The 17095-nt window shown below is 38.5% G+C and overlaps 1 protein-coding gene across 3 annotated transcripts in view; it reads right to left on the bottom strand.

Moving 5' to 3' along the window:
* The window catches only part of Mapk10 (mitogen-activated protein kinase 10), a 308006-nt gene extending 294413 nt beyond the window's left edge, over positions 1 to 13593 (bottom strand). For 2 of the 3 annotated variants that reach the window (XM_033759309.1, XM_010621670.3), the window contains exons 1-2: positions 13192 to 13593; positions 8067 to 8181 (exon numbers count right to left, since the gene is read on the bottom strand). The gene's annotated coding sequence lies outside the window, so the exon portion shown is untranslated. The remainder of the gene's footprint in view (positions 1 to 8066; positions 8182 to 13191) is intronic. The other variant, XM_010621655.2, reaches the window with a different exon arrangement.
* Between the last annotated feature and the right edge of the window lie 3502 nt (positions 13594 to 17095).

Here is a 17095-nt window from a genome sequence, read left to right on the forward strand (position 1 = left end):
GGAGGGGAGGAGAGGGGAGGGAAGTCGCTCCTATTCCTCTGTCTTTTTCAATCCCAGCTGTTATGGCTTAGGTCTGGGTTGTCTCCCCAAAGCCTCGTGTGTTTGGAATAGATACTGGGAAATGAGAAGACAATGTTCAATGAGAAAGGGAACAAATGAAGGAGAGGGAGAAAGGAAAGAAATGACAAGGTGAAAAAAGAAAGAAAACTGAAGGGAAAAATGGAAACAGATTTTGTACGTAAGGGAGGAGGGTTGAGTATTGAGACCAGTTCTTTGTAATTGGATTCAGTGGTGCATTCTGCACTGCCTGAAGTTGTGGTTTTTATTCTGTCAGTAAATAAAATGTCTTTTAATGTCAAAAAAGTGGGGGACAATGGGGAAGAAAAGAAGAAGCAAGATATAGCAAGTACTAATACAAATTCCCTATGATGAATGTTATCATTCATTATGTATATCTAAAATGTACCAATAAATGTAAAAAAATCAAAATAAAATTATAAAAAAATATTCTACCACAGGAAACTGTTTATTGGAATTGTCTGTTACTCTTCGTGTCGATATGTTATTTGGATACCACATCCAAAGAAACCAGCTTGCCAGTAGATTCATTACTTCCTGTACAGTGCAGAAATCATGTTTTCTAAAGGCAAAAGTTAAAAGATTCCTCTCCTAAGTAAGCCCGTGAGCAAGCGTTTGTGCACACGAGTCCTTCAGTGGCAGAGTCGTTATACAGTACAGAAAGACACAAACTTGGGAAATGGGTGTAAGTTTGGTTGAAAACGCATAAATTATATTCCTTATGGGTAGTACATTCTCAATAATTAGAGTCGGCTTTCTATAATGCCAATATCTTATCTCTTGGTTTAGATAAATGAGAATGGACAGAATGGAGCACAGACAAGAAAGGGGCAGGGTTAGAACAAACCTTCGAGGCCTCCACCTGCCCACCCTTCCCTTTGAACTGTCTGTTTTCACCCTCATGGACTCCCTCCCTGCACTATCCTGACCATGGTACCCCACGTGGGCCCAGCTTCTAAAGTATCATCTCAGACCTTAATTCAATCTGTGCAATTTAATCTATGTAATTTTTAAATTAAAAAGAAATTTAATAATCATCTATTAGAACTTTCTCACACACAATTGAAGCTCAGCTAGACAAAGACTCACCCAAAGGAATATTAATTCATAATGGATCTGGGATGAGAACTTAGGACCAAGCTCTTCCTTTTCCAGAGACTATAGGATCGAAATTTTTAAGTAATCTGCCAAACCCTACAAAGTACTCTGCTCCAAATCAGAGCAGACTCCCTCCCCATATTAAAAACCTTCCTGTTTATTTCATTCTTTTGTTGTCCTGCTATTTTAATGCATCACAGACATTTGTCAAAGTGTAGATGTTATTTATGTTCCTAAACTTGTCATCACTTCATGCATTCTGATAGTTAATCAGCCAGTTAATATGCTTCAAAACACATTTAGTTTCATAAGAAATTCTGACATCTTCAGCCAAAGGGGTAAGTGGGAATTTCACACATTATATCAGGTTCAGAAGCAGAGATCACTGAGAAGGAGTATGTTTTGGTCTCTTAAATTATAACACAGAATTTCGAAAAGGGAAGAAAGGAGCTAAAGGTGTAGGGAAGGTGGGATGAGTAGGGGAAGGGTAATAAGGGAAAAGAAAAAAATGTGAGATAATGAAAAGATGGAAATAAAGTATTTGTAGATGGGGAGGGCAGGAGGGGGTGAAGGGAGGGCAGGGGTAAGGGGAAAAAATGAGAATCAAGACTTGTCATGTAGAGGTACAAGATCCCAATAATGAATGTAACTGTACTGTATCCCTAAAATGTACCAATAAACTCAATTAAAGCTGAAAAAAAATTATAACACAGAGTCAGAAATCTATGCACAGGAACAAGACTGGAAGATCAGTTCAATCAATGTGATCCTACCGACTGTGACCCTCCACATTGTAAACTTGACCCTTGCTGACAAATGGTTGTATGTTTTGTTTTGTTTTGGGCTCCAGGGATTGAACTGGGGTTCTTGTGCTTGCGAGGCAGGTGGTGGAACCACTGAGCTAAATCCCTGACCCCACTACTAGCAAATGGAAGAGTCTTAGGACATATTGACTACAACTCACAGAAGATGAAAAGTAGATCAAATTTTTTTCACAGAATCTTTGATTAAAATATTTTATTGCATTTATTTCAGGTGGGGATAGCAGGTGAGCACAAGGTCATATCATATAAATAAATGATATAGCTATAGATATGTAGATGCTCCAAAGCAGAATTCTGTCTATTCTTAAGATTTATGAATGACTTTCTAAAAGCAATACTTTCCACACTAAAATTTAAAGTGGACCCTAGAGAAAAGTAGAAGCTAGGTTATTAGAGATGAGGAAGAGGACCAAGAGAGAGAGAAGGGAGTATGCAGCATGAAAATAAAGTATGTTATATGTATGTACCAATAAGCCAAAGCAAAACCTATTATTCTGAGAAAATAATGTACATGAATAAAAAAGAAAAGAAAGAACCATTGAGAAGTAAGCATTTTAAAAAGTGGATCTTAGAATTTACTGCCCTAACAAGCCACCTAGGCCTTCTAAAAATGCAAATAGAAAACTTCAAAACATCTGAAATACATAATTTCTGGTATCTATAATGTAAATAATGACTTATCACATATAACAAACGCTGTTAAACTCCAAACTAAATTTTCCAATAAGCCCTAGCCTGGAAAAGTTTATGTTCATTAAAATCTCATTCTTTGGTTTTAATCGTAGTTCCTCAGGCAGTGGTTATAAAAACATAGAGAATCTTAGTGACTCTGAAAGTGCTGCATATGATAACACACTTTTCAAACGAGCTTCAGGAAAGACCTCTAGTTTTAAAGGAAACCATTCAGCAAATCTGCCTGGTCTAGCATGAAATTACTTGGGAACTCTCAAACAGGGGCTGCTTTGAATCCATCCTCCTAAGAGACACTGCCTAAGGTTCTACCAACCAAGGAGAAAGAGTAGGGGGAGGAAGAGGAGAAGGAGGAAGAGGAGGAGGAGGAAGAGGAGATGGAGGAGAAGCAGGCAGAGGAGGAGGAGAGGGAGGGGAAGGATAGGAGGAGGAAGAGAAAGAAAAGTCTAAAATTTTATGGAGAACTTAGTCGATAAAATGGATTACTGTTTTTTAAATACCATAAACAGGGTAGCTTATAAGCAATGAAGTTTATCTCTCAGTTTGGAAACTGAGAAGTTTAAGATCAAAGCAGCCTTGGGGTGCAGAGACAGCCTATTTTCTATCTCACAGATAAGACCTCCCACTTTGTCTTCACATGGTAGAAGAGTCTAGGGACTTCTCTGGAGGTCTCTTTCATATGAGCACTTATTTCAGTCGTGAGGGCTCTCCCCAAGCCTGTTCCCTAATCACCTTCTAGAGGCCCTGTCTCCTAGTACCATCACTCTGGGCATTAAGAACCCACGTGTGAATCTGAAGAGACCACAGATATGGAACCCATAGATTAGGGCTACTCATTTGGATTTTACTACAGCTAAAACAACCTCAAGAATATATCTTGGTGCCACCGACAGAACACAAAATGACAAATTTCAGAATATCCTCTTATTTACCTCATTTGTAAGGTATTTAGTGCTCCAAACCTGTAACACTCATTTTTAGCTTTTTTTACATTGATTATGCCATTACTATTCCCTGGAACCCTTATTCATATTTTTGCCCAAGTTTTAAACTATATCAATGTTTTAATGCTTAATGGGAAATGTGTAATAAAAAATAGAAGTTCTAAAATCAGTCATTCTAAACTCTGCTTACCACTGTTGCATGACCTACAGGATGTTTCTAAATCTCCAGCCCCTCGTTTTCATCATTTGTATAATAGAAATGTTCAGCAGGATGCTTGTCACCTTCCTATGGGGTTCTGTCCCAGTAAACCATCATAAGTTGAAAATTTCATGAATCAAAGAGCATTTGACATCCCTAATCTAGTGGCCACCACAGCTTACCTGCACCGACCTGAAAGGTACTTGGAGGGCTTATGTCAGTCAACAGTTGTCCAAGATCACCCACCGCAAAGCCTGTTCTGCACAAAACTGCCACATATGCCATAGCACAGCAAGACGCTTGCCACTGCTGCTGACACCACAAGACAGCGCCCTATAGCACGTCAGTGGCCCCAGAAAAGATCACAACTCTATACCTGATGTATGGATCATGCTGAGTGCCTGTCACTTTTGTATCACTGAAAAGTCAGAAGCTAAGTGCAAGCATCATGAATTAGGGACCATCCATAAGAGATGCATGCAGGCAAAATCGACACTACAAAGTAGGTCAACTGTGTGTGACACATCAGTGTCCCTGACGTTCTCTCCAAAATGGACTGGCCAGGAATGTATTTTTAAGGAGAGGGAAAATTATTTCATGAATGATGGGGTATACCTAAGAGCCTTTGTACTGTGTGTTGCAACAGCAAATCAGACTTTTTAAATGGTGGCTTCATTAGTAGAATCATGAACAAGAAGGTATCACATGAAGATATTCATATAACCTGCTGCACATGATACTTGGGGCCCAAATTATGGCTGTGGTCACAGGTAAAGATCAAAGAGGACTGATCTAAGAAATGTTTACAAAATGAGCAGGTTAACTGTATGTTTGCTTATCAATTTAGAAATAAGGCAGTATTTATTTATCTATATGTTTATATATCTATATATTTATGTATCTCTTATCTATTTTTTAAGTCCTGGTATCTATTCTTAACCTGACAGTTAGTAATATGTGATCTTGAACAAACACTTACCCTCTTTTAGTAGCTGTTACATTTTTAAAAAGTAGAGTTGAACCAAATAAACACTATATTCTGTTTAACTTTAAAGTTTATGAACCTGTAAATGAAGTTCGTCTCTTATTGAATCACAGTCATAAAATATGTCCTTAGAATTTACCACATATCAAGACTATAGCTTTACACTGTATGAATAATACTGAACCTCCCTAACCAACAGGTATTGAATTGTACATCCCTCTTCTTCACCCAGCACAATCACTATGTCTGATTGTTTGCTACATAACCCCTGCTGGCAATTCTTTGGTGGTGCCCTTGTTATTTTTTAACGAGATTCCTACAATTGCACCATTAGTATTCTTATAGCTGCAACCTAATTCCCCTCCAGACACTCTTCAAAAACTAAAGAACACTAGAGTCATAAAGACCTAGGATTGAATGTTAAATTTACAGTTTCGTAACTGTATAATTGTCAGCGTTTTTTAACCTCTCAAAACCTGTTTCCTTCTCTGTAAATCATAGAGATGATTAAAGATGAAACATTTGCAAAGTGCTTAGCATAGTGCCTATTACACAGTAAGAACTCAAAAGTGTTAATTATTTTGAAAAATAAATCTCAAAAAGATTTGAGCAGGCACTTCACAAAAGAGGAAATTCAAATGGCCAATAAAAAATGAAAAGATGTCTTCATTAGTAATCAGCAAAATGCAAATTAATACTTCTATGAGTACAATTATGTATGTACCTGATTAGAACAATCTAAGAACTTATAAATCAAGCATTAGTGAGAATGTAGAATTCTTCCTATACAGCTTCTGGAAGTGCAAACCAGTGTAACAACTTTGGAAAAATACGGCAGAAATATTTAGTAAAATCAACACCTTAAAACTTAGCAGTTCTTTCCTTTGATATTTATCCTCATGAAGCCTTACGTGTTTGTGGTAGAATCTATGAGGACCAATATAGAGAACAATACAGAGATAAACACAGAAAATGGTATAATATACTCTAATTCTAGTGCAAGTCATATGGAAACAATCCAAACACTCAGCAAAAGTAGAATGGATAAGTACATCTGGTATATTCTTAGGGTAGAATACTATGCGACAGTTTAAATGAGTAAACCACACCCATGGACATAGAAGAGTTTCACAATGTCTAGCAAAATAATCAGGAGATTTAGGATATATATACGTGCTACAGATATGTGGTGTTGAAGCACAGGTGAAGTAAGATAAACACTATAAAGATATACACATAGATGGAAATCCTCCAAAGATAAGAAGCGGGAAAGTGATGGCAAGTAGGAAAGTACTGCAGTTGGTGACTTCCTCTGGTGGGGACGGAAAAGTATGTGATCTTAAAGGGGCAACAAGGAGCTTGCTGAGAGCCTATCCATAATATGAGTAGGTACACGGAGTGCAATTGGCAATTATTCTTTAACCTGTATTGATTTTATATATTATTCAATGAGCATATTCCGTAACTTAAAAATAAGCTGATTATGCTATTCTCTTCCTTAAAATTTTTTTCAAAAGCTCTTCGCTTTAGGCTAAAAAGGAAAGTCTTTACCTTTGTCTAGAAGATCCTGCATGGTATCTCCTACACCCCTCTCCAGCTACAGCTCAGACACTAGCATCTACGCTACCACAGAGTACATGGTACCTAATGGCGCATTCATGCCCTCTCAAGTTTCTGACCTGTGAAAACTGTTCCCACTATGCCACTGATTCCTCCTTTCCTCTTGTTATCTTCTTACCACCCTTAACAGTTCATTAAAATCTCACTTCTCTGGAAAGCCTTCCCTGACTTATTCCCGCCACACATGTGCTCAATTCTCCTCTATGGTCCCTCCGTCAGCACCGTATGTCTAGCTATATAATACCACTGCACAACTGCCACACTTTCTAGAATATATCTGTTAACAGCACACTTTCTTATGAGTATGACATTCTTTGGACTGAAAATTCCTTTAGAGCAAAGACTTTCATTGATCCCAAAATTCAGTAAGATATTTACACCAGAGACTCTCAATAAGCATTGCTTAATGAATAAATATTTAGCATGGAAGCAATATGTATATTTTTACATCACTGAAAGTAGCACATAACAGCATATTATGTTTAACCTTACAAAACTGAACTGATCCTCAAAATTGCTTATTAGCAATTACATTATGTCTTCTTTCTGACAAATATTCCTTGAATACATTTTGGTTATACACAGCCTAATGGTGACTACTACATTACTTTCTCAATACATCTGTAAGCAGATTATCTTAAAAGTCACAATTTGAAATAACTATAGGGTTGACTCCATCCTACTTCTGCAGTTATAAGGTATGTGTTAATTCATAGAGCAGCCTGTCTACAGCTGGTTATACAAGCTACTAAGCAAATGGAAGAGAGATATTAATCATTAGCTCAAAATAACTTTTCTTGGAATTTAGCACCACCACTGTCATATTCTGTTCTCAAAGATGTTATTGAACAGATTATAATTTATTCATCTCTGTTGGAGACTACAGATTATTGAATTAGGTTACTATGAAGTATTAAGTATTTGATTAAAAAACATTCTGTGTGTGCTGATACTTTTAAAAAATAAGTAAAATTATTCCAAAGTAGAGCAACTGGATCTACTTTTAATACTGTTTTCTTTAAAAATAAACATAAATTGAGCTGTATAAAGCTGTGATATAATTTCTCTGCCTTTTTTTTTTTTTTTTTTTTTTTTTTTTTCTTTTATTTTTTTGTACCATGGATTGAACTCAAGACCTTACACTTCCAAGGCAGGTGCTTCACCAATGAGCTAAATTCTCAGCCCCTCTGCCTTTTTTCTTGAAAGTCTAAATGATATGTGCGTATGGATTTCTGAAAAGAATTAAGCATTGCAATTTAGCTCAGAAGTACTTTTTTCTTTTGAAGGAGCTTAATTGATAAAACATAGTATTACACCGCAAATAAGAAAACCCACATAACAACAATGTTCCCTGTTACTCTGCCACACAAAATTGTTCACTGAAGCCATCTTAATGTCCTGGAACAGTCAATGGTGGGAGGGTCACGGCATATCACAAGACCTCTCCCACCAGATGTGGAGAACTGCACCGTTGATTAAACATCCTGTCCTGTTGATTTTCACTTGGGCTGAAATTATTCGGGGTGACTCTTCTTCAGTGCCATACACCCTGGACTATATGCAATATGCAATTGCTTATGCAGATCATAGATTTCATGCTAAAGAGCATTTTAAAACATGCAACTCACCACTGCTGGTATAGTTTGTCATCTATAGGAAATGGGTCTAGTTCAACAGCTTCTTGCATGCATTGCCATAACCAAGATCTGAGGTGGTCCTGCTGTTGATATTTCTCACGCTAGCCTAAAATCAAAAACAAAAAGATAGATGAGCTTGATTTGTGACGTTTAAAAGGAAATTTCCCCTGCACTTAGGAAACTAAATGACTGACATCAAAGACAAATGACAATTGTTTTCTAGGTTATAGATGCAAGGGAAGAAAATAAAACATCTCAAAGTGGTCACCTCAGTTTGGAGACTGTTGCAAACACCAAAACTCGCATGTTATCAAATCCAGGACAGCTATATATTTTAAAATCCAAACATAAACTCCACTAGTAATTGTTCTTTGGATCAACGTGATATCCGACTTTGTGGTTATGGACTTGGTGGTGTAATAAGGAGACATCAATTCAGCCTAAATTGAGATAGTTCCATAGTCATATACATTTACATATTCTGCTTTTCCTGTAAGCTTTCTTGGAAAAAATGGTTATACAGTTATGAATAAAAGGATGAAAACTTTTGAGGTAAGTGAAACAAAGTAAAACTAAACTCGGTTTAAAGTTAGAAGGGAAAAGGGGAAAAAATGAGAACCAGGACCTGTCATGTAAAGGTACAAGATCCCAGTAATGAATGTAACTGTACTATATACCTAGAATGTACCAATAAACTCAATAAAAAGGAAAAAAAGTTAGAAACAGACCTGTATTCTGTCATGATATGATCTAGTGATAACCTTGTTTTTTCAACCTTAGTGCCTGTCACTTTTCAGCATTATATCCCACTAGATTCTCAACAATTGTGCCAGTTTCTAATGGTCTACCCATTGTCAAATTATCGTTTTGTTTTTCTAGTTTGGAAAATACAGACACCACACCACAAATAAATGTTATCTGTCCCAAATATGAGTCTTTTTCCAGGCCAGCTGCTTGCTACTACTCCTAGGAATACCCTCCTGCCCCTGCCCAGCATCCTGGTGTGGCCTCCAATGTCAACTACAGAAGGGATACATTTTTCTCTCCGGATTTCTACTTATTTCAACCCATGGTATGGACCCTTAGTCTTATGACATCATTATTGTTATTTAACTTCATCTTCCCAAAAGATCATAAGCTATAAATGACAGAAACTTTTCCTCCACTTTCCCAAACTCTTCCACCCATAGCACTTAGAAAAAATTCTGTATATGTAATATATTCATTCAGTAAATATTTATTGTGCCCCTACTGTGTGCCTAAGTCAGTCCTTGGCAGAGACTATGCTTTAGCAGAGAATATAGATGATATAGGAATAGGCGGTTACCCTATTGTGTGGTGAGTAGTAAAATGGAGCTTCCTTCTGAAGACATTGAATGAATGTTACCCAACAGGCAGACCTAAGAGCTCTCCTTCACTATCAATGGCTTCAGATCCTACTTCCATCTCACAAAAACAGGCCAATTGTTTTAAGAGACCCATTTTCAGGAAGTTCCTAGACACCCAGGCAGTTTAACATCCACAAACCAGAGTCAGCTGTACTTCTAAGGGGATACTCCAATTAAAATGAATTTCTAGTACATACTTTTAAGACACTGCTGCTTTTGGTTCGGGTTTTGATTTCTTCCTATCATCAAAAGAAGGGAAGGAGGAAAAAAAAAAGAAGTAGAAGCAGCAGCAGCAGCAGCAAAAATCCTGTGTGCTACTAAGTAGGCTACTCTGCAAATGCCCGGTTGCCCTTTGGGAGCTCCACCTGCACCCCACACATGAGGCATAGAACAGCTGCGGTTAGGTTCTTTCCAGGGGAGCCTTCAGGTTCTCCTCTTATTCAGAAGCTGGGTTTCTGCTCCTACAAACATCATTTCCATCAGCCCATGGGTTCCACATCGCTCAGTCTCCAGAGAGAAGAAGAGTGACAAAGGCCACAGTAGCTTCTCAAGGATCCACAACATGGATGAAAAAAAACCCTTTACCAAAAATAAGTTTGCATTAAGTCTAATTTTCAAACAAAACATGTTTCTCTTTCTTTCAGCATTTTCAGTCTCACCTCGATGTCTCTGACAGATTTTTCCACCAAGGTTTACCATAGGAAACGAAGCTTCTCTCCATTTAACATAGGAAAACAATGTGTCCCCCAAACACACACAGTTCTCCTCTTCCCTCTCTTTGCCTCATTGTGACACAGGGGTAAAACATATTCAAACCAAAAAGTCTCTAGTCGGAACCCTACAATCTTACTAATAAAACACGCGCACATAGGTGAATATCTGAAAACACACCCTCCAATTCTAAATGACACACTCCCTTTCAAACAATCAATATACAGCATGATCTTTTCTCTAAATCAGCAGTATGGTGTCTCCTCTCAGACTTATGTAAGGCAATCACTACATTCAATGTACTAAAGATGCAAATGGAATCTGCCCTTATTTGCCAATAACTCTCTCCCCCAGGAAGCCACAGCTCAACTTTCTCCACCAGGCCTTGGTTCTCAGAAGAAGGTGCAGCAATCCGTGGCTGTGTGGTAGAACGGGGTGCTAGGCAAGCCTGCAGGAAGCAGAGCATTGGGTTCCACTCTTGTCCTTACTGGATACTTTTGTGCCTCTTTTTACATGGTTGCTACAGTGTCCAACCCAAAGCTTCAAACAGAGGCCAGAGGAAATACAGGGGGTGATGAAGAAAATTTTAAAAGCCAAGTCCTTTACTTCTTTCTGTAATTGAAGGATGACTCACTTGCTTTGAGTTCATTTTTCACATAAGCAACCAAGCCATCATTTGACTTGAACACACCAATCCCACTCCAAGACCTTTAACTAAAAATGTGGCTGGATGTCAAAACTAGAGCAGGAAGGGAAAATACCTGTCCCCACATTTAACAAACAAACAAAAAAAAAAACCTCTCTCATTTTGCCTTTACATTTTGTCATCAGTATAAAATCCTCTGTAATTGAGCTTATATTCAAAGATTCATTTACATAAAGCTACAATCAAACTTTAAATATGCATGTGCCTTTAGTCATGAGAGGCTTTTTCAGATGACTTAAGTAGGAAAAATTCCTTTTGCTAGCGGTAGTCCTATAGAATATACCAACAATGAGTTAATTTTCCTGTAAATGTAAATTACTTATATCAGATAGCATTCAAGACCAATTTTCCAATCATTTTAACCTTGACGAATACTGACCACATACTATGAAACCATTAAATGCTAATAACTGCAGACCTGCCAGACAATGACAGCAAAAACACACTTGTCCCTGTGGGATCTGTTCATAAACATCCCCTTCCAGCACAGCAAGTGCCCTCCTCCCCGCAGCAGCTGCTGCTCTGGGGTGAGCAGGCAGGAGGCTGGAAGCAGCTGATTTTTCCCCTCCGTGTATATTTCTTACTGCCTCATCGTCTTGAATCTTTAGTGAAACTGCAAAGATTTTGCAAGAACAGGAGCCCCTCAAATTGAAGACCCTTTGCGATAGTGGGAAAGAGTGATTTGCAACGAGGAAGCAGAAAGACAGTTAATAGTTAAGGTCATATCATCTTTGTCATCCAATAGTCCTGTTGTAGGGTAGAGAAAACCCCAGTTTGCTCATGTGGTAAAATAAGCTATCCGATACTTTGTCATTGGGAAGGGTAAGATCAAGACCCAGAAGGGAATGCACTCCAGAGGCAGTTAAATTGCTACATCCCAGTGACCCAGCCCCTAAAATCCAACAGTTCCCAAGTGGAGCTGGATGCTTGCAAGCTCATTTCTAAGCATTGCTTATCTGTGTTTACAACATACATGCTCGCCACAGAGGCCTCGCTGGGAGACATGGTCATTACTGCAGTCATTTTAAATATGATGATCTGCATGGGAGGACCTCTTCCAGGGTCTGATGAGTCGTAGACAGGAACAGAGGGAGAAGCTGCACCTAGGACCGGTGATGTCTGGTGCACTTACTTGCACCCATTTTCTTTCCATCTCCACTGTGGTCTGTCCCACAAGACTTAGCCTGCTCCTTTCTGGTATGTTCACGAAAGTTACTGTCAACGCACCAGAGAAACAGGGCTGCTGTATAGTACCGTCAGGCTCTGCAGCAAAAGCATCCCATGTAAACAACCTTATGATTGTTTCGGTGCTGGCTTCTGTGGGATAAGCCAGGCTGTCTCTGGAGCTAAATCACAGTAACCCTGGGAGAATGACCACTAAGTCTTCAGATTTAAGTGTAGGAGGGGGAGAAAAAGGAAATACATATAGTTGTCTTGAAATATCTATATCCCAATTGACTTGAAGATCTTCCAGTAAAGACCATTCATGTTGCTGAAAGCACAAAAGCATAAATTGTGCTAAATATATCACCATGCTCATTTCTGGTGATATATCTTTTTTTTTCCCAAAAGAGCTCTGACATTTGTAGGGGACACAGTATCCCAGCACAGGATACCTGGGAACATTGCCATTTTAAAAAAATGCTGCCTGCTGTGACTAAGAGATCACTTTCTTAAAGGGACCCCTTACTTACCTATGTGACTGCAGCGTCAGTGTTTGCTCTGATCTCTAACCTGACCCCTGTTCCCTGTTCCTCTGCCTAACCCAAATGTAGCCCAGAGTCTCTCTGCAAAAGTATATATCTATATTTTTAATTCCATGCTAAATTATATAAATAATTACAGAAATAAATGCCAAAACATTCATTGCCATGAAGTAGACATAAATGATCACTAAGTGACATTCTTTTTGAATGTCTAATGGAACCCATAGCATTTCTCAGACGGGGGACCAAGGTCAGTACTTCCAACACACACAGCTGCCTCCGTCCCGGTGTGGGAGTCACTTCCCTCCGGAGCTCTACAGTGGTCTCAAAGCCCCTCCGGTCACATCACGCTGCTCCCTCCCATCCTCTGCACCCTTGACTCCACACGGAAAGGTTTCAACGCGCCAGGGCTGAGAAGATGCTCTGCCCAGAGAGAAGCGTGGTGGCTTCTAGCCTCAGAGCTACTTGACTTGATGAGCCCACTCTCGACCCCAACTCTCTCCAGCCGCCCATGCTCCCTCTCCCAGCCCACCAGGAGCCACGAGTAGACATCACCCCCACCCTCCACAATCAGGTTAGAACCCAGAAGGAGCAGAGCCACCTACCATTCCGTGCCTGATAACTACAGTCCTGATCCGGCAGGGTTTGCCCCAGAAATCCTCCTCACTCGGTTATCATAAACCGCATCCCAAACTGCAACAAGGAAGCGGTTCCTTGGAGGTGGGGAGACTGTTTAAAATTAATGGTAGGCAGGTGATCTCGGAGAAGACCCAATCTGAAACTCACTCAAGCCCCTACCAACTAAGGGAAGAGGAGAAAAAGAATTTGTAAAAATGCAAAAAGAAAAGAAAAAGGTATGCATATAAGAAGCACCGCCCACCCCCATAAAAAGCAAAAGGAACGGGGAGGTTTTAAAAGAGACGAGCAGCTTGCTGAATCACCCCCTTTCACTGCCTGGAAACCATTGTGCGGCGTGATGCTGCCTGTACCATTGTGGAACCTACCAGAGGAGACGGACACAGGGCTGGGGAACGGCGTTGCTATGGCAACTAAAAGGAGCACACGTGACGTCAAAGCCCAGAGCGGTCGGGGAGGGGCAGAGCGGGGAAGAGAAAGGGAAAAGTCTCTGCAGGACCACAGCTGGGCTGCTTCACCGCGAAACGAGGGGAAAGCAAAGTGTCAAGGAGCAGGGTTCACAGGCAGCCAGTACCCTCAAGCAGCGGGTCTGCGAAACGCGGAGAAGCAGTGCCTGCAGGAAGCTCGGGCCCTTTCCCCAGCAGCACCAAAGAACAAACGCAGGCAGATGGAAACCGGGGGAAATGAAGTGGGCTTCTTCGGCTCTTCAACGAGCTAGGCTTTCTGCAAACGACGCGAAGACGCACGGTGCCTCTGAATGTCGAAACAAACGCGAGATGCTTGTAAGCGCAGGGGAGAAGGAGCATTTGAGTCTTGCCCAGACCACAAGGTCATTAACACAGGAGACACATCCTGTTCTGTTTCCCTATTTCCGAAAAATCCAGAATAAATTCCCACCCACCCAACTCAACAGACTAATGCTTAGGTTGTAGTTGGAAGTCTAGAAAGAAAATACTGATCATTTGAATTAACAAATCAAGATTTTTTTTTTCTCTAAATGCAGATAATGATCTGGACAACTGATGTAAATTGCATGATTACTACCTGAGACAAATATCTTATTTTTTAAAAAGTGAGTTGTTTTGCCTTTATCTTCTTACAAGGGTATTTTTTAGGCCCCCATACAATTTTAATACTTCCAAGTAATAGGTTCATAGAATGAGATCAGTTGTCTAGTCCCGCTACTTAAAAAATTGTTTACCAAAAATTTTTACATAAGAAAAAATTTCAGAACCTGTTTTACGTGAAGCAAGCTATTAGCCCTTGGATTTCTCAAGCTACATAATCAAATCCTTTTTTATTTTCCTTAAGCCTCTTTCCTCTGGGTTTCTCTCTGTTGCAACGAAGTAGTGCTCAGTTTTATGTGGTTCTACATTATGTTTTAGAATCAGCATCCCTCTAGGAATGAGGAGATTCTTCCTCAACACTGATTTTAGCACTGCATCACATAACAAAACTTTAGGGGGCCACATAAAGTATTATTATTTTGGTATCGTTGTGGCTGCTATTGTTTCATTGAGGGAGGCAATTAGAAAAAGAAAGGCTTGTATAAGATTTTTGTCACTAAATCCACTAGTTTGCTGTTCACTTAAGTCCACAAGTTTTTGGATTCCCCTTGACTGTAATTTCAAGTGTGAAAACAATCAATTGACTACTAACATTTAGTCCTCACAATATCTCTTACCTATACAAGATGATTGTCTCGTGCAAATACAAATTGATAGCCAAGCAACTTTATAAAGGAAAGAAATTGTTGTTCTCACTTCTAAATTATCGCATTTAAAGTATTTTAGGGTTTTGTTTTGTTTTTGGGTGCTGGGGATTGAACCCAGGGCCTCAACCAAGCTAGACAAATAATCTACCACTGAGCTACACCCCTACCTGTCTCTGGATCACAAAGGTCAGCCTCCAATAACTCAACATCAACAAGGAAAAATATAAACTTTAACTCTTAGCTTACATTGTAGACATAAACATTCAAAATAAGTTTTACAATTATATATAAAAGTTAAAATCTATACAGTTATTAAACATACTTTTCAGAAGCTCTCTAACCTTAAAAAAGGCTAAGATTTATTAAGACACAGAATACTCTCATCATAATAATATTTTTTTTAAAAAAGCAGACTTCATCAAACTTAAAAGCTCCCATGTGTCCAAACTCATCATTAAGAAAATGAATGAACAAGCCGCACACTGGAAAAAATACTCTTAACACACCTCTACAGATATTCTAAATACTCACAAATTCTAGGTTATATAAAAAGCTACAACTCAATAATAAACAGAAATAAGCAATTTTTTGCCTAATGGGCAAAAGACTTGAATAGGCAATTGAAAGAGAAAGATTTACAAATGGTACAAAGTGAATGTAAAAGTATCCAACAGCATTAGTCATCAAGAGAAATGCAAATTAAAACCACAGTATAATATAATAACATGTAATGTTTTATGACCAAAAAGATAACTAACATTTAAAAAGTGAACATTACTAAATATTGGCAAGTTTATGAAGAAAACAGAATTCTCTGTATTAGTGATTGAAGTGTAAAAAGATAAACCTATTCTGGGAAATAGTTTGGCAGTTTTTATAATGACAAGCATAAACTTAAGTATGATTTAAAAATACCATCCATAGGTCTTCAACCAAAAAACTAGAAGCCTATATCCACACATGCACACAAAAATCAAGGTGTACATATATATTATGCCAGCTCTATTTGTATTAGATAAAAACTGGAAAAAATTCATAGTATAGCAATAGAATACTGTTGATAAAATATGATAAATTCATATAATGAACATTGCTCAGCAACAAAAAAAAATGGCAGCTATGAAGAAGTTAAAACCAACCATTAGATGCTAATTTTTAATGGCATTAATTACAAAGAGTGATAAATGTCAACCTTGCTTTAGAGTTTGGTGTGCATTTTACTTTTTAGGGCTTTAATTATCAATCTCAACTAATTTCAGTAATATTTACATTAAGAAAATGGCCCGGGGCTTAGGGAAAGAGGAACCCTGCTCCACTGCTGGTGGGAATGCAGACTGGTGCAACCACTGTCGAAATCAGCATGGAGATACCTCAGAGAACTAGGATTGGAAGCCCCATTTGACCCAAACTCTATTTTAAAGCCACAATCAATAAGATAATTCTAACATATTTCTTCATTGCCACTATTCAGTCCAGCGAAATACGTTTCAGAGCTTTTCACCTACCAAATCAATTTTTTTAAGTTTAATGAAAAGAGAGATAGAGCGGGGCTGTGGATATAGCTCAATGGTAGAGCACTTGCCTAGTACACACAAGGCCCTGGGTTCCGTCCTCGGCAATGGAATGAGATGGGAGGAGAAGAGCTACCTATTGGGATCGTTGCATTTGCCATACAAAGGGCTTACGTGTAGTTGCACCCACTGTATGAACTCCCACAAAATCATCTCTTTCTCTTCATTTGGTACTGGCCATACTAAATTATATATTAGTATAACTTTATGAATATATAATATCTCACCCTATAATTGACTAAGACTTAATCCTCTTTATTTCTCATCATCTTCCCTAAAGTTTCCCTTTTCTAGAAACTGAACATATATATCTTCTTTCAGAGGATAGGTGATCACCAGTTATGATTAATTAAAATTATCTATCATTTATAATTCTTTAACAAGTTATTTAAAATTTTTTCTCAAATATAATTATGAAATGTTAAAATTTGAAATTTTCAATAGTAAGGAAGGCAATCTTTACAATACTGTAATCTTACAGTATTACATATTTGAATTTCGTGTGGAGCTCTAAAAACATCTTAACACTTTCAAACTCCTCAAAGTGCTTCCAAATAAAATTGTACTTAACCCAGAAGTATGATTTGA

This window comes from Fukomys damarensis, unplaced genomic scaffold, assembly GCF_012274545.1.
Source record: "Fukomys damarensis isolate Sample0158 unplaced genomic scaffold, DMR_v1.0_HiC HiC_scaffold_37, whole genome shotgun sequence".
Lineage (NCBI taxonomy): Eukaryota > Metazoa > Chordata > Mammalia > Rodentia > Bathyergidae > Fukomys > Fukomys damarensis.